At 39.0% G+C, this 25727-nt stretch overlaps 1 protein-coding gene across 7 annotated transcripts in view; it reads right to left on the bottom strand.

Annotated features, from left to right (window-relative positions):
• Positions 1–25727, bottom strand: part of LOC135168363 (zinc finger and BTB domain-containing protein 24) — a 50484-nt gene that overhangs the window by 19829 nt on the left and 4928 nt on the right. Inside the window, exons 1-2 of one of the 7 annotated variants that reach the window (XM_064132454.1) lie at positions 23955–24725; positions 11128–11267 (exon numbers count right to left, since the gene is read on the bottom strand). The exons of 3 other annotated variants lie outside the window; for them this stretch is intronic. The gene's annotated coding sequence lies outside the window, so the exon portion shown is untranslated. Of the gene's footprint in view, positions 1–11127; positions 11268–23954; positions 24734–25727 lie in introns of those variants that run through there. 3 more of the 7 variants (XM_064132457.1, XM_064132448.1, XM_064132456.1) reach the window with 3 other exon arrangements.

Below are 25727 nucleotides of genomic sequence, written 5' to 3'. Positions count from 1 at the left end.
AGAGACACAGAATGGTTAATTACACTTCCTTGTTTATGAGGCGATTGTAATGATTAGGAAGTGAGGTACAAGGACCGCATGGGATGTGCGAGCACATAACGCTCTTTCGTTGGGGTAAAAAAAACGATCGAAGTGCATTTTTGCGTTCGCCGAAGCTGACGACAATTACTGACGACTTTCAATGAGTTTTAATTTTTTTCCACAAAGTTGAGCTTAATTATCTAGGCCCCAGCCATATCTTTTATCCTCATGAGGATTATTTTACACTCAAGTGACAACTGCATTAGATTTTTCGATTTTCAAAACGCTCTCTTACAAAAAAAATGAAATGAACAATGAAATTTCATAAATTTGAAATTTTTTGAGCTCAATTTTCTTATTCACATTGAATTTTTTATGAAATCGGATATACTACATATTTATTTATTTAATAATCGGGTATATGACACACGTCAGCAGCCGAATTACCGCAGATTCATAATTTACCGCTTCTCAGACATTAATTAATCATTGAAACATCCAATTCCCGAGAATGCTGATGTGTCACTTAATTACAGTGGACACAGAATATTTGATTCCACTTTACTGTTTATTTATTACAGCATAATGCACCGGTACTTTAAACAAGTCGATTGCAATGATTAGGAAGTGCGGTACAAGGACCACTTGTTGGTGTGTGAGCATATAACACTGTTTTTTTTTTTACTGTGTAAAAAAGTGGGGGAAGTTGCGGGGGGAGGAGGAGGGGGGAGCGTGAAGCACGTGAGGCAGACGACGCACGACCACTTTTCTACACACGAACCGATGAAAACAAAACCAGATGTGACGTCACTACCGGTACCGAGGAAGTTGATCAAACGTAACGGTGTTACACCTATTCTCAGTTTAATCTTTTAACATTAATTAGTTGGTAAATATTAAATTTTAATTAATTTCCGGTGAATGAAATACAGTGAATTACTCTCAGTGGTTTAAAATTTCATCATCCGGGGAAGAATTTAGCGTGTAATTATTGGAATTAATTAATTTAATTTCGGTTATTAAATGAAGTAAATCCATAGTATTTGAAAAAAAAAAAAATTTTTTTTTTCTCACTCCTTTGTGTGAAGCTCTCCAAATAATGAAGTTTCTCGTTGATTTTAACGTAATTTAATATCCATTGTCATCGAGCGATACAACAGTGTGATGTACCAATTGGCATTCACTATAAAATAATTATGGGAATAAATTGGTAAAATCAAACAAGTTCAAACTGACTTGTAACTGGTACGAGTTGTTATTCGCATATCGCATTATGGTAGGTCGACATTATCAGGCATTTTACAGACGGAAATTCATAGACTAAAGCGCAGCAGTAATTTCACTCGTTCATCTTATTGTTAGATTACTCATATTTGTGCATCAATTCCACACCAGTCCCTCCCACATAAATGGAAAAGACTCCGGGGGAGGGGGAGGGGCAGGAAGAGGAGGAAGAAGAACAAAAGTAAATGCTTTTTCCTGCAGCTGCTATCGTTAATTTATCAAGAAAATTTTCAAACATAAATCGAGAATATTCCAAAGATTTACGAGAGCATAAACATCAATGCAGATAAAAACAAAATGTCGGGGAGTACACAACGAAGAAGTGTAATTTTTTTTTTCCTTCTCTCTCTCCCCCCCTCTTCCTACCCCCCTTGCCATCCTCTCTTTTCCAGTGTCTCTTGTGTTCCATCAATTTCCCCCACTATTTTATTCAACTAAAAAGGGGGGAGGGGGAGGGGGGAAAGAAGGGGGAACAACGAGAACCCCGTCCATCCATAGATACAACCGGTTTTCGCCTTGTGTTTCACCCGCATTTTTAGAAAAAAATTGAACCAGTTTGTAAAATGAAAAAAGCTCCCCTCTCACCAACATCATTCTCTCTCTCTCTCTCTCACACACACACATCTTTCAAAGTGCTCTTTCACTCCTGCGCCCCACTACAATTTTAAATCCAGTATAAACATCATGGGAACGAGGAGACTCCGACTCTCATCCCGGAACTTTGGAATGCAAAATAATTACATAAATAATTCCACCATCAGTTGGAGAATAAAAAATCTAATCTAAATCCCCTCCCCACCCCCCTCGTTCTCCCCGTTGAGTCACAAAATACGAGCTTGAGAAAAATATGAGACGGTTGAAATGAAAAATGAAAAAGAAAAAAAAAAAATTGTTGAGGGGAGACTCGAGGGGTGAACTCTTTGCGAGCCCCGGAGGCTGGCACAGGCATGGGTATTGATTTTCGAATTGGTTCAAAATTTCCATAATGCAGGGGTCGGCGTGACGGCGAGTGTGGATATGTCAAGGGGCAGCGAAAAATAAAGTCGGGAAGTTGCGGGATGAGAGAACGCGGAAGGAAGTATTGAGAAATATTCGCAATTAACTGTAGATTGGTCAGTTAATGGGGTGAACTCCGACGGATCGTTTTTCGGGAATTCCTACGAATGATCAGATCGAAAAAAAATCAATCAAACTATCTGAAACCCTTAACTGACTCCACATCAAGATAATTCCCAAAATCACCTGAAAAAACTATATCCGGGGGGCCAATTATTTATTATATCACACGATATGAAAGCACCCGAGATGCGACGTTGCCGGGTACTGGCCCCCACGCACTCGGCTCCCCTAGAATAAATTTGGCAACATTGTCATCGTAATAACACGATCATCGCACCCCCGACGTTGGGCGACATAACCAGAATTTAATAATTCCGTCTGAATGAGGAAAGAAAAAAAATCAAAATTGATGGAGTTGAGTATTTTTCCCACTTCAATTACCCCAGAAAAGCTCTCACAATCAGATTAAATGCATACAAAGCATCATGAAAATGAATTTAATAACCCGAATACGATGGATAATTGATGATTCGTGTGTTAAATGAGGCGTCGGTTAATCAGCCACCCTGGGAATAAGTGAGGATGTACCCACGGATGAACACCCGCACATTGCCTGGGTCAATGTTGTTTCGTATGTCGTAGTTATACCGCAGTGAAAATCCAACGGTATATAGTAGCTCATACCATTAAAAAGCCCTCCGGGGGCATAACTTGTGAGGTCCCCCTCATCCTCAATGTCTTGAATCTATGCATGTGTGTATCGTGTTATTTTCTTCAATGCATAGGATACAGTAAAATAATGGTTATACATATATGGCGGGGAGGAGGAGGAGGAGAAGGGGGATGGGAACACGGAGGGGGGAGGGAGGGAAAGAGTAGATAGAAGAGGATAGAAGGCAAGTAAACGTGCCGCTAACGCGAGATTCTTGGAAATCGTTAGATCCTATGATTCTCAACTAGCGGGGAGAATCTTTATTTTTGTTTATTACGGTCATGTGTATGGGTGTATGTGTGTATGTGTGTGTATGTGCGGTGGGATGGCGCGCGCGCAAACTAGTACTCCGGGGTCATTCGCGAGAGGGGCAAGCGAATCTCCCGCGCAACAGTCGTGTGTATATTTATATGTGTATGTGTGTGTATGTTGTTGTTGCTCTAGCTGCCGCGCAAAACCATGCGACCGAGTGCATCCGGTCTTTGCACTCACACGGAACATCCTCAAATACAATTGCGGCCGCGCGAGAATTTGTTTTGCTAATTTCAATGCACCTTTTGAGGTTTTGCTGGGAGAGAAATTTTTTTTTTCGTTTGAGAATGAAAATTGTATTAATGATTAATGTATTAATGATTTTCACGTTGAAAATAATTAATAATTTTCGAAAATCTCCGTCCTCGTGGGCCAACACTTTTTATTTTTCATCTCGTTTCCAAATTTGCTATTTTTCATGCGAAAATAATCAGCACTGAGTGCGTCTGTTCATGATTTATTGAAGAAAATTATCATACGGTTGTTAGAGGAGACGGCGAAATGAACTCGTGAAAATTTAATTGGAATATTTATGATCGTTACAATAACTGGATGCTTTCAGTGTTAGTGGTTACTCCAATTATCCAATTTTCCATGTCAAAAGTCTCATTCATTATTCGCCAATTCGTTGATTATTTTTTCATGCATCTGATCGTTGCATCGTGAGAATCTTTACGATTACTGATCTACGAGGAGTGAAGGAGTGAGGGAGATGGGGTGGTTGGATGGGGGGGGGGGGAGGTAATTTCGTGATGACTACAGATGTCAGAGAATAAAGGAAAGAATAATTGAGTCGGCATTGCATTATTCCCGCGTACATTTCGGTCCTGTAATTCAGCGCGTCACAACAACGGACCCTTACCCTTGCGTTCCAATCCTCCCTTTTTCTGCGGATTCTGTGTCTTTCCCTTTGTTCGTCTGGCTCACCTCCCCCATCGCCCTCCTCACTCCCTCCTCCACATGTGTGTAACCCACACATTGAAAATATACCGAACACGAGGGATCATTTGAAATTGCTTTTTTTTTTTTCATTCGACAGATTTAATTTTTTGTTCGGCGCAACGATTTTTCCCCTTAATTTTGTAAGTTTTCCTTTTCCGGTAAAGTACGAGAGGGACAAAAAACCAGAGGAGATTGAATTGAAATTTCTGTGAAATAAAACCGAGAGGCTGAGTCTCAAGAGGGATCCGAGAGAAATAAAAGGAGGATACAGTTAAGAAGTCAGGGGATTCCAATGGAGGAGGGGGAAAAAAATTAAGACAAAAAATATATAACGAAGGGAGTTAATGGAAAAAAATATTTCCATTGAACGATCAAGAGGCTCAATCAGCTTTTTTTCCTCCCTCACTTACAGAAGAATTTTTCTCGATATTTCGGCGATGAATCAATGACGTAAATTACAGAAAAAAAATTATAATACCGCGGGCATTTGTGAATATGAAATAATTCCCGTTTCCACGCAAGATTAGCGGCCTTTTTTGCCCTCCATACCCCTCCATCCCTTTTTCATTAATGCAACAGAGAGAAAATGTTTTTTTTTATTTCTCTTCTTGAGTGCTGCTATCGTTACTTGAACAAAAAATCGATATATCATACGGGGGGGAAAAAATAGTGAAAGAAAAATGGACTCCATCCAGACGAAGAATTTAACTTCGTTTCGTTCGTTTGACGCAGATACATTTCAAATATTCGTTATAAAAGCTGCACATGAAGGTGGGTAATATATCGGACAGTAAAAACGAACAGGGAAAGAAGGAAATTGGAGAGGGAACGAAGTCTAAAAGGGGGTGAGCAAAAAAAAAAGAGGAGAATTGACGGAAACAAAAAATTAACAAAAAGTTACAAAATACGAATGGACGGAGTGAACGCTGTAGACGCAGTTGGGATATTGCTCTTCCTGTTGTGCGGTGTGTACACCGTAGGGCGACATTTCAAGGGGTAACACGAGACAAAAAAGGGAGGTTTGAAAATGAAATTAAAAAAAAAAAATTAAATTCTCCAGAGAAGGTAAAAAAGAGGGCTCCCAGCATTGTACATTTTTTTTTTTTTCAAAATACAAAAGTTATGAAATATCGTTTCGTACTGAAAGTTTTAATGCGAGTCAGTACTCTCCCAACGACTAGCGAAATATACATCTAGTGCTGTATTCCTCGAGTATCTGTACCCCAGGACCCAGTATTATACACCCGGGACCAACTTTTTTATTAAAAAACTTTTTTCGAAATAATAAAAATTAAACTCACCGCCAAATTACAAATTTTTTCCCTCCTCTCTTTTTTTATAATAATTTACCAACTTTATGCATAAATGTCGAGGAAAAGTTTGTCGAAAATTTATGAGATTTTTCCATTTTTACCCATTCTATTTTCTCATCATCCATCTTCTCCTTCGAAAGATGGAAAATTGATGAAGAAAAGTTGGGAGCGATTGAAAAAGAAACATTCTAAATAAAAAAAATCCCCCCCCCACCGTCCATACGTTAGCAATGTCTCAACGACATCCCAAACGTTCTTCGAAATCTGAGAATTCCGAAATTTTCATAATTAAACTCAGCCAGCATTGCCAAAGCTCATCGGCTACCAGGAATTGAATTAAAAAAACTTTTCCCCCCCTGAAAAGCAAAACGTCAAAAATCAACCAAGAGCGGAGAGTCTGTGTGGTACCCGCAGCAACTTAAAAAAAAAAAACCCTAAAAGTATACACCCAAGAAATATATACACCGTTTGTCGGTCTCGCACAGGATGGAAAGAGAAATAGCCGAGAGAAGAGAGAAGAGAGGGATCTTTATCAAAGTCGACGCACGCCGATCGCCATGGCAACGAAATTGGATTTTTTTCCAAGTTTTTTCGGTCCTCCTCGGGGCTTGGGGGCTCAGCGCGGCCGTACCTCCACCAGGAGAAGAGGCAGGGGAGAGAGGAAGAAGAAATAAAACAAAAATACTGCAAAAAAAAAAGAGGGAGGGAGAGAGAGTGAGTGAGTGAGAGGGAGAAAGAGGGAAAAACGAAAAAATCCAGAAAGAGAAGAGAAATGAGTGGAGGGAAAAGAGGGATGCGAAGAAGGGGGTGGGGTGGGTTAAAGGGGGGAATAGGTGGGCGACAGACCGAGGGGGAGGATCTGACGAACGGCGACCGGGGGAAGCCAATAATTCGAATTGAGAACAGCCAATGGCCGTGCATCTGATTTTTTGTCGTATCATCGTCGAGGTCGAATCCAGGGAGAGACTGGGTGGACGTTTTATACGGAAAAAGGGGGGTGAAAAGGCGAGAGCAAGGGGGTGGTGGGTGTGGGGAGTAGAAAGGGGGGTGGTAGAGGACCCCACTGGGCTTTTTTATTATTAAATTTTTTTTTTTTCTCACTCCAACTTTACTCTAGACCTCGTTATTGTCCGCACACAAGCCATTTCAAAGTTCCCCAGAAATACCAAGGTGGGGGTTTATTTTTCGACAATATCAGCCAATAGTCAAAGATATTGATAACACAATGCCTCGTATGCTCCAATAGTTCTCGTAATCAAGACGTAAAAGACTTCACTAATTTTTTTTTTTTTTCGGTTAAAATTGACGCGAATATTTTTCCAACGAGCATTCAAATTATGTCTCGAAAATTCCCCCCACACATACACTCTCTCTCTCCCCCTTTATTCCATCCAATCTCTCTCCTGCCCTCCCCCCCTCTGTTTCCTCGCTGATGAAGAAGGTCGGAGAGCCCAGATGCACTTGAACTGGAGTTTAAGTGGCTTGATGCACATACTCATATCAAACCACACGTACATACAATAAAAGAGAGGAAAAATAGAATGGTGAAAAAAAAAAGGTCTGAGTTCACGCGCCTTTCTTATCTCCTTTTGTTAGTTGGAGCGCTCCTCCCGGGTCTTCTAGACCTCGTGGGACTCCCCCGTGCACTCGTTGCAAAAATAAAGGAGAGAATGAGAAAATTAAGAGGAAGAAAAATAAAAGAATCACGAGAGTGACGATGCAGATAGCCCGATGTTGGTGTGGTGTAGTAGAAAAAGGGGGAGGGGGGGGGGAGAAAAAGGAGGAGGAGGGAATGTATTATTTTTTTTTGTTTATACCCTGCATGAGGAATTTCTCTATGATTATTTTTTATTCACCAACAGAACTGAGAAATTTATAGAAAGGAACTCCGGCTCTTGACCACTGAGTTATGCACAGAATTCGCATTCCAAGACTTTTAAAATGAATACAGAAAAGTATTTTAAAGTTTTGCATTTTGTCTTTGGATATTTGCACAACTCCATGTTTTATTTATAACTGCATCCTTTTCACTACAATACAAGACTCGAGACATATCTGAATTCAATATTGTGGAATCAATAATGATTCTATTTTTATTTATTTAATTCAGTCGGGAATGTTCCCTTAGAAATTCCGTATTTCGTGGTTCTCCCTCCCCCTCAATGTTCCATAATTTATTTTTTACATTTAATATCGTGAGAGTGTAGCCTTTCCAGAGATAATTTTCGATTGATCGGTCAGGAAGAAAGAGGAGATGGGGAGGAAGGGAGGGAGGAGGGATAGATACGTGTAATTGTGCTGCCATTATTGTTATAGACCTCTGTAACAAAGAACCTATCGAGAATAATGGCAATGGAGGGTATTTCGATCGTGCTCGTTGCCTCTTCGTTCATTTCTTCATTTTCTCTCTTATTTTTTTTTTCTCTTCTCTTACCGAGGCCTCAACTGCACGATCAATGTCAGAATATAACATTCAAAAGACGACGCGAATTGTTTTCTCCTTTTCCGTTGAATTTTTGGACTTTTTCTCCTCATTCCTCATTCTTGAGGGAGAGGTTTATGAGTGAGGTGAACGAACGGCGACAGACGATGGGTGAAGAATGCATTATTGATGGTGATTCGAGTGCTCACCGGAAGTTAACGTCATATCACTGACTTTATTTTTAATTTTAATGGATTTCAATTGAATATTCATGGACAAATACCAATTTTACACCATGTTGTAAAATTTCACAGTAGCATAAATTATTTTATAATTTTTTTAACGCCAATAATTCGAGGGAAATTATCTCCGGTTTGAAAATAAAATATCCGACAATTAATTAAGGAAAAATCTTCAGCATTAAATGCTCTTATTCCAATGATACATTTAACAATTATGACGTACGTCAGTCCTCTTCCGCAAATAATTAACCCCCTCCCTCCCGGGCTTCATTAAATCGCGATTTTTTTTATGCCCCTTTGCTCTTTCCATTTTCTTTTCAACATTTTTTTTTTATTTCTCGTTACTCACACTACGGAAGATAAAAAATTCTCCTGCAGTTTATTTCCTACGGAATTATTGTTACACGTGTGAATCCTCACAGCTATTACTTCCACATGAATTAATCATAGAAACTAAAAAGATTGTGTAATAATACCGGAAGTCGGAATACTATTACCATAAATTATATTAATCGTCCACATATGGTACTGAATATGAAAAAAAAATTTAATTGATGGAAATGAAAAGGCTCTTTTGATCAAGAGACGTCATTGCCAGCGAATCGAATGTCGAATTCATTCGTCCACAGGAAAAAAATTAGTGAAATTATTAATTACGTAAATAAAAATATTCCAAGGTCCCCAGTATCACCAATGAACCCTCACAAACAACATCATGAATTATCCCCATCTCCTTCAGGGCACATGGGAAACAAAAACGTCAGTGTAAAATCCAAAAAAAAAAAGAGGAGTTAAAAAACAAAATAGGGGAGAAACGTCACGACAGCTAGAATTCATTATTCGATGGCGCTCGAGCGAGAAGAGCTGAGAGGGTGGAGATTAGGGTACAAAAGGGGGAGGATTAAGGGACTAAAAATTGTTATCCTACGAATGCATCGAGGTCGTTCATCAGCGCACACGTGACACAATGGAGATAGACGAAATGAGAATGAGGAATCTCGATCGAAATTCTAATTCAAATTATTCCTTTTGTCCTCGAGTCTTTTATTGAGATGCGCCACCCCCCGCGGTTATTTCTCCCCTCAATATTCGTGCGAAAAAAAAAAGTTAAATAAAATCCATTAACAATAACAATCGCCGCGATAAACACTCCGAGTGTCCGAAAGCTTCAAAAATTCACCGCAAAAATCAGTTGATTAAAACATCAACGATCAAATGAAACAGAAAACTAAAATAAATTTTTCATTTGTAAAAATTATTTGTTATCAATTTTCGATAACAATTCATTCTTCAAATTCTTTACTCCCGTACAATGAACTTGTTTACTTGTTTACATACGTTAACACACGGATCAATGAGGCAACCACGAGTGAAGTGAAAATGCTCTTTTAGTTGTACCATGAAACGCAACGATCGTACGCGTAGCGTAGGTTCGTAACGCACGTGTGTAAAATTTTCTGTCTCTTTTACTCTTTCATCGCTCATAACTACTATCCCTCTCCCTCCACCATCACCCCTTATCCCCACCCATCCCCTTTTCCCTTTGACTCAATGTATTGCAGTGACGGTCAACTCCCCACCGCCACCCAGGGCCATTCCATTCAGCGCTCTGTACCCGCACCTCTCCTTTTGTACGACGTGCCACGCCGCTGCTACGACGAATACTCCAACGTAACACGTACATGGAAAACACTTTACATGTTTGAGTTTGTACTTCTATATCACGTATCGCTCTCTCTTTCTGTTATGTTTGTATACGCTCACACAGGTATCTAACCTGACCTTACACATCGCAACATGAACGGATTTTGCAACACGATGATTTAGATTTTTTTCTATAACTCGGTGGTGTGGATTTTAACTTTTAGTTTTTTCCTTCCGATTTGTGATATCATTCTGGAGTATTGGAGGCGATTAAAATTTTTAGGTTCACGTGAATATGAAACTAATAAATTAAACGTTTTTCCGATGATTGACGTTAATTAATTTCGATTTGATGGGGATTTTATTGGAATGGGCTCATGGATTTTTTGTTTATTTGATAATAAATTGGGCCAACTCATGATTTTTGAAAATTCAAACAGTAAAATCTATTTTTTTAGAATTTGGATGGAGATTGTAACCACCACCCCCTTCGGCCATTATTTCACCTTTTCTCTGAATTCCTACGCCAATTTACCTACAAATGTCTTCAAAATTAAGGGACTTTGACTTTCCATTCGACTAGATGACCATCACTACTCCTCAATTTCAAATATTCAAGTTTCCCGCGTTGTCTGTTCTACTCCCACTCCCCCAGAAGCATTCACCATATTTTTGGCAACGTCGCAAGATCCCATCGCAGTCTGACCAACCGTAATTTAATTCCCTCCTCCGCAATTTTCAAAGACTCGAAGAGTGTACCCCCGCAAAACATTATGCTGCATTTCATTGGAAACAATATGCTGCACGGAACATCAAATTAAGGCCAGGAAAAAAGCCCCGCAATATTAAAGCATTATTTCTGCCTCATCATGCATTAAAACCGGGGAGAATTAAAAAAAAAAAAACCAGGCTACCACATGCTTGTTTACTATATTGACTCACAAGGGGGAGATAACAAACATTTTTTCTAGTGATTCATTCGAATGAAGAATATACATATTCCCCAAGATAATGAGTATTTTTCAAAATGGCTAATGCCCAAGAAATCATTACAAAATACAAAAAAAAAATCCGCGCTTATACATTATTTAAAAAAAAAATCCCTCCCCCAAATTTCATCGTGTCTTATCATCACCCTACGATCATACTAGTTGGCATTTATGTTATATCTCGTACCGTGAAATCCAAACGTAACACGCCAACAACACCACCCGTCAAGCGTTTTTCCTCTCCCTCTTACCCACAACTGGTATGATAATCCTCTCTCCCTCATTCCCTCATCGCCCTCACTCCTCGGTCAATTGCCTCTCACGCACCTGCGAATTCACACACGTGATATAGCCCACTTTAGTTTCTCTCAAAACAAATCCATTGCAAAATCAAAGTAATATCCACTGACGGAATCGGAAAATAGTCAGTTACTCGTGACAAAAAAAAAAAAAAAAAATCGGTTGGCAAACGTGTCTCGTGAGCCTGGCAAATGAATTCCGTTTTTTTTTTTTTTCATCAATCGCGAATACAAGGGGACGTAAGAAATTAAATTGAAAATTGAAAAAGTTAATTGAGGGAGACGTGGGGTACTGTGTAGACTCGAGTACGACACTGGCAACGTCGCAAAGAGGCCTGGCCACGACCGGCGCGCCGCTTTCCTCGGGAATTCTGTTATAGATTAAAATTTTTTGCCGGGAAGATATTGATTGTTGCTTTTTATTAATGTAACATTAAAGTGGCGGGCTCTGAGCGTCGGTGGAGAGAAAGAGGAGTAAAAAAGTGAGGCAGAGGGAGAGAGACGAGCGGGGAGAGAGAGAGAAAGAACAAGAAGACGCGCGGGAAACATGATCGGTGGTGGGGGGATATGAAGTAAAGTGGGGGGTAGAAAATTCCAGAAGTGGGGGAAAAGCGACCAAGTGGGGGATGAAAATACGGCTTGAGTGGGGGGGGTGGAGACAAGCGGGTGGGGTTCCCGGGGGGTGGGGTGAGAGAGGGCGAGGGTACGTATATTTCTCGTGGCGTCTTGCACCCCCCCCCCAACCCCCTGTTTTGAGAATTATGCTTCTCCTCCCCCCTCCGCCCGTTTTATCATCATTTCGTGCTCTTCAACGACGCACTAGAATTCGGGGTGTCGGGGCAAATTGGGGTGAGTGGCATAAAACAGGCGGTTGATGTCAATATCGTCTGAGGAAAAAATGATAAGACCTTGTTTTGGAATTAAAAAAAAAAATTTCAACCCCTTCTTCTCCTCTCCGTTTTACCCCACTTCACCGACAACATTATTCTGCGATAAAACATTATCTGCGCGGTAGGTTGTTTTTTTTTTATCTCTGTTTCTAATTTTTTTCTCATCACTTTGACATTTTCTTCCAGTTAAGAAACCCTCCCTCGCGACTAAGAATTCATTTTTCATAGAGGGGAGTGAGCCACAATTTCTTCTCCGTGTCTTTCAGATATATATGTACTTTTTTACTTTGGCTTCCTTGGAGAAGGGGAAGAAGGGGGTGGCTAACTCGGTTCCACAATTTTTCTGTTATTTTTTTTTTCATGTTTTTCTCTTGTGCTTTTCCACCGAGGTTGAGGGCGAGGTTCACAGGGGGGGTAGGGGATTTCCACCGCCCGTCGAGCCGTTATTCTTTTTTTACTTTATTTTCAACGACCGTCAAGGAGCACGGAAGGGATGCGCGGATCGATGAGAAGACTACAAATGAGATTTTCAAGAAATTGGGAGGGAGATTAGCGGAAGAGAATGAAATTTTGATGGCTATTTATTATTGAGTTTGGATGAATATAAAATGGCCAATTCAATTATCATTCTGTCGCTCGACAGACTACCCTGAATTTAGAAAATTGCAATATCGATTGTTATTGACAATTCATGGAGGACAAAATTTTTAAAAATTTTTTTTATTAGGATATAACTTGGGGATACGCTCGAGTGATTAAATTCCCAGCGACGGATTAAGAACGAGGCGTGACGCCAAGGCACTGCCGCCTGACTGCCTGGTCTCTGCGGCCAATTAATTAATTCCGATTATAAACTACACCAAGGCACCAGAAACGGAAGAAATTCACCGATGTTACTGTTGAGTGAAATCTTAATTTTTTTTTATTCACCAGTTGAAAATTTAGCAATCGTCCAGGCATAATTTTTCCACTCTGAAAAATATAATTCCGAGTGAAGGAAGTTTCTACTTATAAATTCCAAATGATTTATCCACACCATTCTCGAGGCCATTGTTCACATTTTGCCGACATTTCGTTGGTGAAAAAAAAAATTTTTTAATTAAAAATAAATGGGGGAGAAAAAAAAATTGATATCGGAATTTTTTTATTAAGAATATGACGGAAGAGAGTAGGGGAATTATAAATCTTCCGTCTGGAGGGGGTGAGGAGGGCTGTCGACCCTCTCGCAGATGAAGCTCTACACTGCGCAAACTCCTACCGGGTTTATTCCGCGAAATTAGATTTTACGGCTCGTTTTTTTCCGCTTTTTTTCCTCCCTCGACTTTTTTTTTTGCGAAATACAGTAATAATCACGAGTGAAGCGAAAAACCCGAGAGCTCTGTGAAAACACTGAAATACCGAAAAGCATTGATCTTTTCCGGTCTGATAAATATTTTTTATTTGTTGTCGCTGTGTCCGGAAAAGAAATGGGGTAAAAATAAAATCCTAAGAATCCCTGATTTTCGATTCGTAATGACGTATCAGAGAATAAAAGCCCCAGTCACCAATATTCACATATTTATTTTCATTTCAATAGTTTTCGTTTGTGCATTTTTTTCAACAATACTGCATATTCAAATGTAAATGCGGGGGTGGATATCAAGTATCCGTTTCTTTTTCCCTATTTTATTTGTGTCTCACTACATATGAAAAAAAAAAAATCCCACCCAAATGCAGCCGAACGACAAAAAAAAAAATGATGTACCCAGCCTATCGCACAATAGAAACGAATTCTCTAAAATAAAGACAAAAAAGTGGAGAAAAAAAAATTGTGACTGACATGAAAAACTCAACGGACACAAAATCAATGTTTCAAACATTGAGTCCGTGCTCTGAACTAAATGGGAAAAATAAATCTAATGTATCTGTGCAAGTCGATGAACAAGTGGAAATAGGTTGACGCATTATTATTATTTTTTTTTTATCCTACCGTAGCGGGAATTATTAGTTCCTCGGTTTAATCGTTGAATTGCAATTTTCGTACTTTCAATATCAGTGTCGATCGATACTGGGGACTACACGATGTAATTACAACTCCATTCAAATTAGCCCCACCCTTCGGGCATCATCACGCCGAGGTGCGTTAGACGCCTGCCTCCTTCCAGTCGATAAATCGGAAATTCTCCGAAATAACAACAATATTGCATAAAATATAGATATAATACACGAAGGTAAATATTCACAAGTTATGGAATAATTAACGTAATCTACTATAGGGAATCGTGTTACAGAATTTTTTATGGGAATCAACGATAAAAAAATCTGCAACGTTCAGCGATTTCCGGGCTTTGTCGCCAAAAAAAGACTAAAATTTTCATTTAACTTTCCCCGAAAATTTGTATAAAAAAATATTGTACTTCGCTCACTTCAAAACGTCATTTTTATTCCCACGAATTCCATTTGCGATTCTCTAAAACCACACGGAAATTTCTGATAAAAATTATCCTACCGTTCCATAAGAGTGACTCATTGTTTCCTCATTTTTATCTCGAAATTTCGTATAAATTAATATATCCTGAATAATTGTTTCTACATTAGAAAAATTTCACCCTTCCAGTCCAATAATTTTAGCGCACATAACAAAAATTCATGAACAATTGGTAAAACTTCCCCCACCATCGCACTAATTGTAATTACCATCAGAATAAAATTCCTCCAACTTAGAATAAACTCTGACTATCGCATATTAATGTTCCCCTACTTTCGGACAACAAATGCAACACCAATAGCTCATTACACCTTCTAACACAACGATAGGGCAATTTTTATCGAAAATATTTCCCCTCGAAGATGTTCGATAAATAAAAATTTAACATTAGACTCCGAGAAGGAGAATGAAAGGGAATAATGCATTAGATGGCCAAAGCGAATGAGGAAAAATCAATCTACATTATTTCCTGAAAAGTGTATGCCAGTTGGTGACGTCAGCTAGAAGGTAAAACAAAGAGAGAAGAGAATAAGAAGAGTAGAGTAAAGTGGCCCGGCTCGTCGTCCCGCCAATAGCCCATCGAAGCCTTCACCTCTCACCACCCAGACACCCCGGTCATCCCTTCCCCCGATTCGTCTAGAGCCATATCTCCCACCCCGTTGATTTCCTCCTCCACCACCTCCTCATACCACCCCTCCACCCCCCCCCCCCCCCCCAGGCGTTTCTACCCCATTTTATCATACTCCTAAACCTCCCACGAACACGGAAGAGTCGCCCGATCAGTACAGCCTCCACCAAAAGGGTTTAGCAATTATTTCCGATCGCTCGATGGCATTTGAAAATTTTCACCGCACCCCAAAATCTCCCGGAATTCTATTAAAATTCGAGCAATTATTCTACCTGAAATTTTAATCCTAAAAATTTTTCAACTACGCAATTAATAATTAACTCAGTGATTAGAAAATTATGGGAAATTGTAGTTTAGTAACAGTTTATGAAAACAACGCAACAACGGGCAAAATTGAAGAAGAAAAGTCAATAATAATTTTATCAACAATTGAACCTGTCATTGATATTAACAAACAGTCAAATATCCATTTCACCCCGACCTCACTCATTCACGAGTAATTTTATCGAGAGATGAAGCAATCAGTGCATTTTTTATTTTATTATTTATAGATTATTCAGTTGAAATCATTCGGCAACAAATCCTCATCCAGAAATTGACCTGTTCACCCCATTCAATAGGCCTTCAATCCTGAAATACCGAGTGGGGGATGACGTACAGTTTCAATTCCTAAATCCTCGGACATTTAATAACATTGATACGACCTTTTCAAGCAGCCCGGAAATACACTTGTTCTCAATTTAAACTCTTCCAAAAATTTTTTTTTAAACCAACGTTGAGATGGAAAGGCCACGTCTAGCGTCATCGAGTGACATCATCAATTTACCAATTCTTTCATTATCCCATTTTGTCATTTTTTGTAGACTAGAACGCTGCACAGCGTCAAAATTTATAATCCAGTTACTGACACTCGTCTCAGAGATCTTTAATAAGTGACAGTTTTATAAAAAATTCACCTCCATTTGCTACCGAATATTTACGCGCAATGTTCAATTCACTCAAGTGAAAAAATGTCCGTGTAGATTGTGCCCTAAAGTAGATTTCTTCTTAAACAAATCACGATTAATTACTCCATTTTCCCTATGCAAAAGCCGTTAGTTTAACTCAGTTGTCAAGTGAGTTTATTGGACTCTGAATTTAATCTTCTTTTTCCGGAAATTTCAAGTCATTTGAATTTTATAATCAGTCAATGTTGATAAATATTGTGGATTTTCCTCATTTCCTGTCTTGCCTTGACACAGTGAATCATAAAACGAGAAAACAGCTGTAATAAACATGGAAAAGTCGCCAACAAGTATGTCGGAAAATTGTAAATCGGTGTCGCGATGAGGTGAAGGGATCCAAGAAGGATAAAGAAGGTATTTGTAACGTGCTATGGAGCAAAAGTGTCTGGAGTGGTGAAAAGGGGATCGCTCGCTGCCCTTATCCCCTTCGCTCCTTTTTTTTTTCTCCCTTTGTAAAACTATTCTTACTTCTCTTTACCTCGTAAAAACGAAGAGACAATTCCCCATCGCGTCTAGTGGATTTTCTTCACTTCTGTCTAGCGATATCGACCCCCCAAAACATTTCTCCCAATCTCTCGATTCATAAGAACTCAAAAATGTGCTATATCATTAAAACTATTTTTTAAATTAGGCTATCAACGTCTTAATTAACTTAGTAAATTGAATATCCCATAAAATTAAATTTCCATTTAATTTGAAACTCCGAACTTTGAATAATTTTTTTAGTAATTAAATACGTAAGACGTTTATACCATATCAGCTGACAATTTTCAAAAATTCCAAAAATTCTAATTTGAAAGCAGAAAAGTCATTTCCACCACCTGAATGATTCACCCAATTCAATGGAAAAAAAATTAACGATATGTTTTCAAATATTCTGACGTACTTTAAAGTATTGAATGTTCAAAAAGTTTTTCCACAGTGATAACACCCGGAATTATCATCCAAAGATATCGCTCGTCTGACGTAATTTTCACAAGTAATTGCGCAAGTAATTTTAGTTGAAAAAAGTATAAAAAAGTGAAAACAAAATAGCCCAGAAAAAATATCTATTTCATACGAACCCCTACAAAAACTAAGAAGAGGGTTATTGCACCACCAAGAATTTTTCCCTTCGAACTTTCAGCCATCTTCTTCATCGCATTTTTTTTAAACGCTTCTTTTTCATTCTCCACTTCTTTTTTTTTTTGATATATCTAAGACTTTTCCGTCGCGCACGCTCGTGGAATTCCAACGTTCATTCGCCTCCATCGGCCATTAATCATAGCCAAGACTTACGCCTCCGGCGTCTCGACTGTGCCGGGGAATTTTAAGTTTTTACCGGCGAATGAGGAAGAAGAGTGGGAGGTAAAGGAGAAACGAGGAAAAAAAAAAAGACGACAAGCGAAAAATGCTTGGTGAATAACTTACAAAAAAAAATTTCAATGGTAATTCCGTCTTCGAGACTTCGGCTAAGAAAATTGACGTGTTTCACCCGATTGTTTTGCTTTTTTTTTTTTTAAGACGAATATTATTGCAGATGGGTAATTACTAGGCAATACAAACAGCTGTGGAAACGGAATTGCAATATTTTTGTTCTTGGTAAACAATGTAAAATCACATTTCTTGAAAATCAATAAATTCATTGCTATTATTTTTTTCTCGCTAATCGATCTGTCACTGGACACCATAACATGCATAAGACGATTGAGTGACGGTTTTTTAAATAGTAAGTGAAGTTTTTCAACGATATGGTACAAATGAACGGGTGTAATGAAGGTTGAGATACCCACATGTAATAACGACAACAGGTAAACACTGAATACCCAGTTATTTCATGAAATTGCAAACAGTTTGACATCGTTTGCGTTCAAACAGTATCCACAAACGATAATTTTCCTCATTGATTACCCAGTTTCTTTCTCTCTCCATTCAATTATCGTTTACAGGGTGAGAAAAAGTAATCATATCTCATAAGAAGAAGACCAGTAATTTTCGGGAGAGATATTCACTGAGATTTTATGCGAAACCTGATAATTGGAAATTTGCTAAAATTGCTATGAAATTATTCATTTTTCAACAACATTTAAATGAAAATTTACTGACTTGTTCAAATTTACTAACTATGAATATTCAGTAGTGAATTACAATGCATTTCCAATTAATTGAATATTCGAGAATATATTTACCGGCATTTTCCTCATGCGTGCAAATTTTCCCAGTTTAATTAATCAAAAATTTCCAATTTCCATCGATTTTTCCACGTGAGGTTCCTACCGAAAAAACATTCCAATTCCCAAAATTTTTTGACAGCTCACTGTCATTCCAATGAGCAAAAGGTGTCACGAATAACGGACAGATCGATGAAGATATTCGGCAACTCACAGAATCGTCAGCTGAATAAATGAGGAAAATAAAAAAACAAAAAAAAATTTTGCATTGAATACAAAAATAAATAGAACGATGGAAAAGAAAGTGTCGGTGTGGGTGGAAAGAGAGATGTGTAAAGTACTCGAGAAGTGGTTTAAAACGTATGGCACTTTTCCGTAATTGCAGGTACTCTGTCCTTTACCCCTCTCCCCACCCCCTCCTTCCCAGCAGATTCACACGAGTACTACTGGCATTTATCGGTTAAAGGACGACGGTAACGAGGATAATGCTAATTATTCTGCGTGTGCCCATAAGGGTGGAGCCTCAACGATCGAATAGCCATTAACAGTAGGTAAAAAAATGAAAAAAAAAATTTTTTTTGAAACCACTTTAAAGGCACTGAAAGTGCCAATTAAATTCAGGGTTTAATTACAAATTGGAAAATTTCCCTCTCCCCCTATTCTCCCGCCCCTCCCCTCCCCCTGGCTGCCAACAATTTTTTTTTTATTATTATTTTCTCCTATCACTTTTTGTGAATACGATAAAAAAAAAAATATTGAATAAATTAGAACTCGGTGAATTTGAAAACCCAATTACTTCCGGAATGCGACGCGCACGCTTGGTTGACTCGGTTAATGCTCATTATCGGATGTGTTCGGTTACTGGTCGATATACACACACTGTGTGCACACTGAGCAGTCGTAACAACAAAATATAAGGCTCACGTCAAGTCAGATAAAAATGTGTGTCACAGATTTCTATTTTTGCAAGTGTCTTGAAAAGAAAAATAAATAATAATTAATCAGAGGTGAATTCTTCCTGAGCCAGTGGAAAGCTGGAGAAATTTTTGGTTTCAAATGATGCGCTCATTGTCAATGTAAAACTAGTGGAATAGTGAACTTTTGAAAGTCTCGATGAATTGCATTCATCTGATCGTGGTGGATTAATTTTGAAAAAAATAAAAATCGGAAATTATCGGTTCTCATGGGGCAAAGAACAATTCCAGAAATAAATTTCGTTTAGAAGTTTCCAATTATAAACGTCAGACGGTTTTATTGGTAGCGAAAACTGGTGGAGTAAATGGAGAACGCGGAAGAAAAATAGAAATAAATGGGGTAAACAATAATTGTAGAGAGAAGTAGACACTTTTGAAAGTGTCCATTTGCATTAGATTTATCTCTGAACGACCTGATTTCAACAATAAAAATTATCAATTCTCTCAAAGCATAGAGTACACACAGAAATAAATTTCAGTGGGAAGTCTTCAATTATGAACCTCGACGGCCTTCATTTGCAGTGAAAACTAGCAGAATAAATAACCAACCAACGTAGGAAAAAAAAAAAAAACATACGAAGAAAATAAGGAAAATAATTTTAGAGGGGAATAAATACTTTTAAATATGTCAATTTTCTTACGTTAATTTCTCACTGAATCAACGTAAAAAATTATTATTAATTTTCTTCAAGCAACAACTACTTCCAGACATAAATTCCATTTAAAAGTTTCCCATTATAAACTATGACTGCATCCATTTGTAGCGAAAAACTAGCAGGATAAATAAAGAATGAGAGGGAGAAAAAAAAAACCAACGAAAAGGGGGGAAAAATAATTGTTCAGAAGTATAAACTATAGGAAGCGGAACTTGTCGAGTTCGCTCACACTCGAGTCACTCTATGGCCTGTCAAGTCAATCGAATGTAGTATATCTACAAAACCAGTGGAATAGAGCTCACAAGAGAGTTGTGTCTATAATTAATATCCTTACTATAACTGACCGAGATATAAGCATTTGCTTTTAAAAACGAAAAACCCATATCAGTGTGGAAATGTATTTTCGTTTTTTCCCCCAATCAGTTCTACGTTTGGTCAATGCTCCCGCGGACAACAGATAAGATTCCTCTCCTCTCGGATAATGAGCGATAATGACGAATGCAAACGTGGACCAAATATTGCTCGTTAGTCGGCGAGAAGAAAAAAAATTTTCTTTCAAATCAACGAAGTTCAGGCAAATCCAGGATTTTTAACATTGCAAAAATCGTCAAGACGATTGGCCAAAGCGTGTGACGCATTGCAATAATTTTTCGAGCCAAAAATTCGCTAATTAAAATTAGTCAGCCCCCGATTCCCATTTTTATCCAATAAAAATTATAATTTGTTTCCCCTATTGAATATTTCTAATAATTTGAGTGAATATTTCTCCCCGTTGATTACGTAATTCGCAAATTGTCAAGCGAGTATACCCCATTTTTTTTCGAATATACTGGATCAATAAATTATAATTGGAGTAAGAAAGTTAAATTAATAATTCAAATAAAATCGGTTAACTGGAAACTCTGGAGAATTTCCGCTTCTGCAATGCACTTGATGACCCAGTTCACTTCAATAGTTCTTCAGATAATCACGAAAAACATATTCACAATGAAAAAAATTGGTGAAATACTTCGTGGAATTATTATTCTTTTTATTTTCGTCAGCGTCTTAAAACGCGACTATAAATGAGAATTTCAAAACCCAAAGGTAAAAAATATTTTCAAAAAAAAAAAAAACAAAACAATTCCCTCTAGCCGCATTAAAAAGTAAATGAAGAAGTCGGAGAATAATTAAATTCTCACCGAAAGACAATAAAAGGAATACGTTTTTCAGCTCATAATTACCTTCGAAGCATCTTGCAAAATTCTACCATAAATTAGTTTGAAAAAAAAAAAAAATCCCATCACGAGTCTCCGGGCAAATAAGACTTCCGCTGAGAATACCAAGACTGCGGTGAGGGATCCGTGAGGCTGAAGGGGGGGATGGGTAAGAGGGGGTTAGAAATAATATAAAAACCAAGTGAAATAAATGGTAGAATAACGAGAATAAATACGCGATGGATTGCACTTGAGAATTTCCACGAGTGCGGCGACCTTGGCGTGATGTTGCCCCTTGTCAGTAGTTTTTGCGAGGCCCCCCCTTCAACCCCCCCCCCCACCCAACTTCCGGTGCAACAATCTGCCTTCTCCTCTCTACCTTTCGCATTTTGAGATGGCTTCCATACCAACACATCACGACAACCGGTGTGCAACGAGTTATCGAATGAATATCATGAAAAATCAAATGGAAATGAAAAAAATGATTGCATTGGAAATTGCGACAGTATTTGTATCACACGGGGGGGGAAAAAAAACATCAGAGCAGTTTCAACTGTTGACCGAGTGCGATTTCGGGATTTTTATTTATTTTTTTTCGAATTTGTGGAGAGAACGCACACGAGAGAGATGACATTTATTGTTTTCGACAGTTTGGCTAGGGGTGAATAACTTCGATTAGATATCAAATTTCACATTCAACGGCGGAATTTGTCCCCCCCCCCTCCTCCCCCGGTCCCGCCCACCAATTTTGTTTTCATTCGGCGTTGGAACAAAAATTCTGGTATCAATTTTTGAGAAAAAAAAAATCTACCGTCTATTTTATCGAAGATTACTTTCCTGATAATGGCAGTGATAATTCAATGCGATGCATTTCCAAGTTTTATCGGGGCAATTGATAAAACCAAGTGGAAATATTTTTCGATTTTTCATGTTAAATCCGAGTCTGTAGAATATGTTACCCAAAACAAAAAAAAAATATGCCACGTTATTTCATATTTTATCAGCCCATGAATTTCATTTTCAAATTTTTTTATTTCCGTGGTAGAGTCGACATCGAGGAAAATTCAGCCTGAGATTCCCTCGAAATAGTCACTTCCCCATTCGAAATTCAATATTGGAATTCCGTAGAATCCGGTCGCTCCCATTGCATCATTCTGAGTAATCATATTTTCGGATACGATTGCTGCTAAAACCAGAGGAAAACTGGAGATAATTCTGAAATACTCGTGCAACGATAAAACTGGGATCCCTCTCATTCACTGAAAATTTCCACACATCCCAGACTGATCCAGTATAACCTGACCCACCTCCCCCAACACAGTTTTCTCTCTACCCATGTGAATCTCACGCCCGCCCAATACCATTCACAGACAGGTGGCAGACGTTACTCACAACTACGGAATTTCTCACACTTGAAAAATAAATATGAAAATCGGCCAAAGTCCGGATGAAAACAGAGTGAAGGAGGAAACGTCAGCAACAACAGAGACAGACCTAGAGAGAGTGGGAGCGAGAGATACCATTTTGAGTGTCTCACGAGTAATTTTCAGAATGAAAAAAAAATCAAATTTTAAAATGAAAACGAAGCCCCGGGAGATCAGTATGTCCAACAATTGCCAAAAAATCGGCACGAGGATTCCGAAGAGCGCCCGAAATAAATCACAACTCCCCTCCTCCCGCCCTCACCCACTCCACCCACACAATATTCTTATTCTCCTTTCGAGCCGTCGGGTCGAGCATCTAGAAATTAATATCGATTCGAGGCGTCGTGCTCCTTTTCTAAAAAAGAGTCTTCAATAAAAAAAAAAAATGGAGGCGCTCAAAAGAGGGGAAAAAAAATCGTAAACGTCGAGGGGGGGGAAAAAAACGAAAATGAAAGAAAACAAGCGACCGGATCAAATCTAAAAAAGCATAAAAATAAAATTAAGGGGAGGGTTCGAAAAGAGGGGGTGGAAAGAGGGGGATAGAGGGGGGGGGGCTGTATGGAGTACCCCATCTTACATGGCGTTGCCCATGCGCGCGATTACCCTCGCCAGCCATAGGAGTAGCGAGAGACCATAAATTGATAATAGAATAAAAAAAAAAGTCCAAGACAGAACAAGAGAAAGGGAGGAGAGGAAAAACACACAGATAGGCTTTTCAAGTGAACCGCCATCATAACCTCAAAGAGAAGGCCACTCGCCATCCTTTATTTTCGCTCGCGACCCATTGAAAAAAAAAAAACGTTGGATACGCATTGCAGAGTGGAGGCGCAAATCGCGAAGTAAAAAAAAATGAAGAAAAATAAAGTATAAAAATAAAAAATAAGAGTACGAAGATGGCCTTCAATTCCAAAGAAATGATGAAGGCAAAAATTCCTTTGAAAAATCGAATGAACGCCTGGTGGTTTTTTTTTTTTCTTAACATTTCAACTCCAAAGAAATACGGACACGCCGTTTTCTAGCCCTCACACATGATCCCCAGGTCGGCCACACATAGACAGATACATGCTACCTCTGCTGCGCACACTCGAATAAAACGTGGAGACGCACGCGCGTAAAAACAGAGTGAAACGCGCCAGAACTTCTCGCATGACAGTAAAAACAACACGATGATATTTACATTTTTTTTTACAACTTCGATATTCGTATTTGTCGACTGTTGCAAAGTACTAATTGACAGGAATCGCCGGGGAGCGAGTAAAGTTAAATTTTTCCATCGATACATAATCACTTGAACGAAAAAAAATATTCTCAATTTGGAGTACTTACAGATTGTGTTTTCAAGTGTCGAGTTGATGGAAAAAAAAAAATATATTGTTCTGAGGAAGCACCACAGCTCCAAAATCACTGAGTAACACGTCTCTACTTCCACACTTAGACCCCACGGTAATGAAATCCCTCGTTTGTGTTTACAGTGCTCAATTAATCCAGTCCCTTATTCCCTGAATCAACTTAACGTACCGATGTAAACACACAGAACACACTCACAGTTCGCCAGCACTCACACCGACGACACATATCGGTATTTAGTACATAAAAGAGGCCCAAAAAAGCCCCCCCTCACCGCCAAAATTTCTCGGAGCACTAAGATGGAGTCGAGAAGTGAGAAAAAAAAAATATATCGAGAAATATATATATATCAGGGTAAACCACTGTCTCGGAGGTTAAATACGTTTGTTATTCGTTTTTCCACGTACCACAGAATGCCGGGAGGGGTTTTCCGACAGACACAATTCACAACAACACACTTGTATTCACCTCTCAACATCCACGAAAATAAAAATAAAAATAACTAAAAAAAATTAAACGATAACGTTCAACACAAAACGCGTGCTCTATTGCGAATATCAATACGACATATGTAATTATGTACAGATATATAGATATGGAGTAATCAAGATGGCGTGTTGAATTGCCTCGCCACCCGATCAGGTGGAAAATCGCCGGAATGTGAATTCGGAAAAAAGATTTTGATTTAACTGAAAAACACGAACGTGTTGTGTGCCGAGAGGCTCCACAGCCCTAAGTGGTTTGACGTTAAGAAGTGAACCGATGAGAAATGGAGTGGGGATGGAGGGAGGAAAAATAAGTGGTGGGGTAATGCCGCTGAGAGGGGGCGACGGCGCGACGAGGGGGTGGTGTGCTTGGCGTTCAGCGGAGGGGGTGCGGTTGGTGGCGGGGGAGGGGGGGGGTGGCAGAGGAGGAGAAGAAAAATATGAAAAGACAGAGATGCGAATCAGCCGGAGGAAATTGCCGAGAGCAAACGAGACGGAGCATTTTGCGATGCGGTAAAATAAAAATGCCGAGAGAATATTATACGTGAGAAGCTAAAGGCGGAAAGGGTGGGGCAGAAGAGGGGCGGAAGATTACCGCGAGGCGGGGGAGGGAGGAGGGGGCGATGGAAGAAAGCGGATGAGGGGAAATTTCTATCACTCCCTCTTGTGCCATTTCACTCGGCAATTGTCGGGGCACTTCGGCCACTTCCGTCTGGCGACCCGCGCAAATATACATCGCTTTTATTTCTTTTTCAATTTTTTTTTTCTGACTCGAGTCAGGAGGGGGGACGCTTTTTTTTGGCTTTGGCGGAGAGCGAGGGGGAGGGGAATTTTTTTTTTTCATTTCTTTGCCTTTTTCCATTTGCGAGGAGGTGGGATTGAGGGGTCTTTCTTCGGTTTTATGCCGCAGTCCGTACGAGGAGGATAGTGCCGTTTGAAGAATTCATAAAAAATCAATACTTGCGGAATTATGGGAAAAGTTATGACGAAGAGGGGATGGAGATCTACCGGTCGATCCGGATTCTTTGTATAGTTTGGCTGTTTGCTGATTTTAAAAAATGAAAATTAGTGGGGACTGTCGGGGAAAAGGAGGGCTTTTTAATTTAGGAAATTAGGGAAAATCATTTGATTTGAAAGATTGGGAGATTTTGGAAGTGGGAAATAAAATGTAGTGGAATAATTGCATTGATGCATGGGAAATTGATTTATGCTGGGATACAGCAAGCCTTTGAGCTGTGGAATTTCAAGCTCAATGATTTCATGAGAC

The sequence above is a fragment of the Diachasmimorpha longicaudata genome, chromosome 13 (assembly GCF_034640455.1).
Source record: "Diachasmimorpha longicaudata isolate KC_UGA_2023 chromosome 13, iyDiaLong2, whole genome shotgun sequence".
In the NCBI taxonomy this organism is placed as follows: Eukaryota; Metazoa; Arthropoda; class Insecta; order Hymenoptera; family Braconidae; genus Diachasmimorpha; species Diachasmimorpha longicaudata.
The sequence above is the reverse complement of the archived record's forward strand: the minus strand, read 5'-3'. Positions and strand labels throughout refer to the sequence as shown.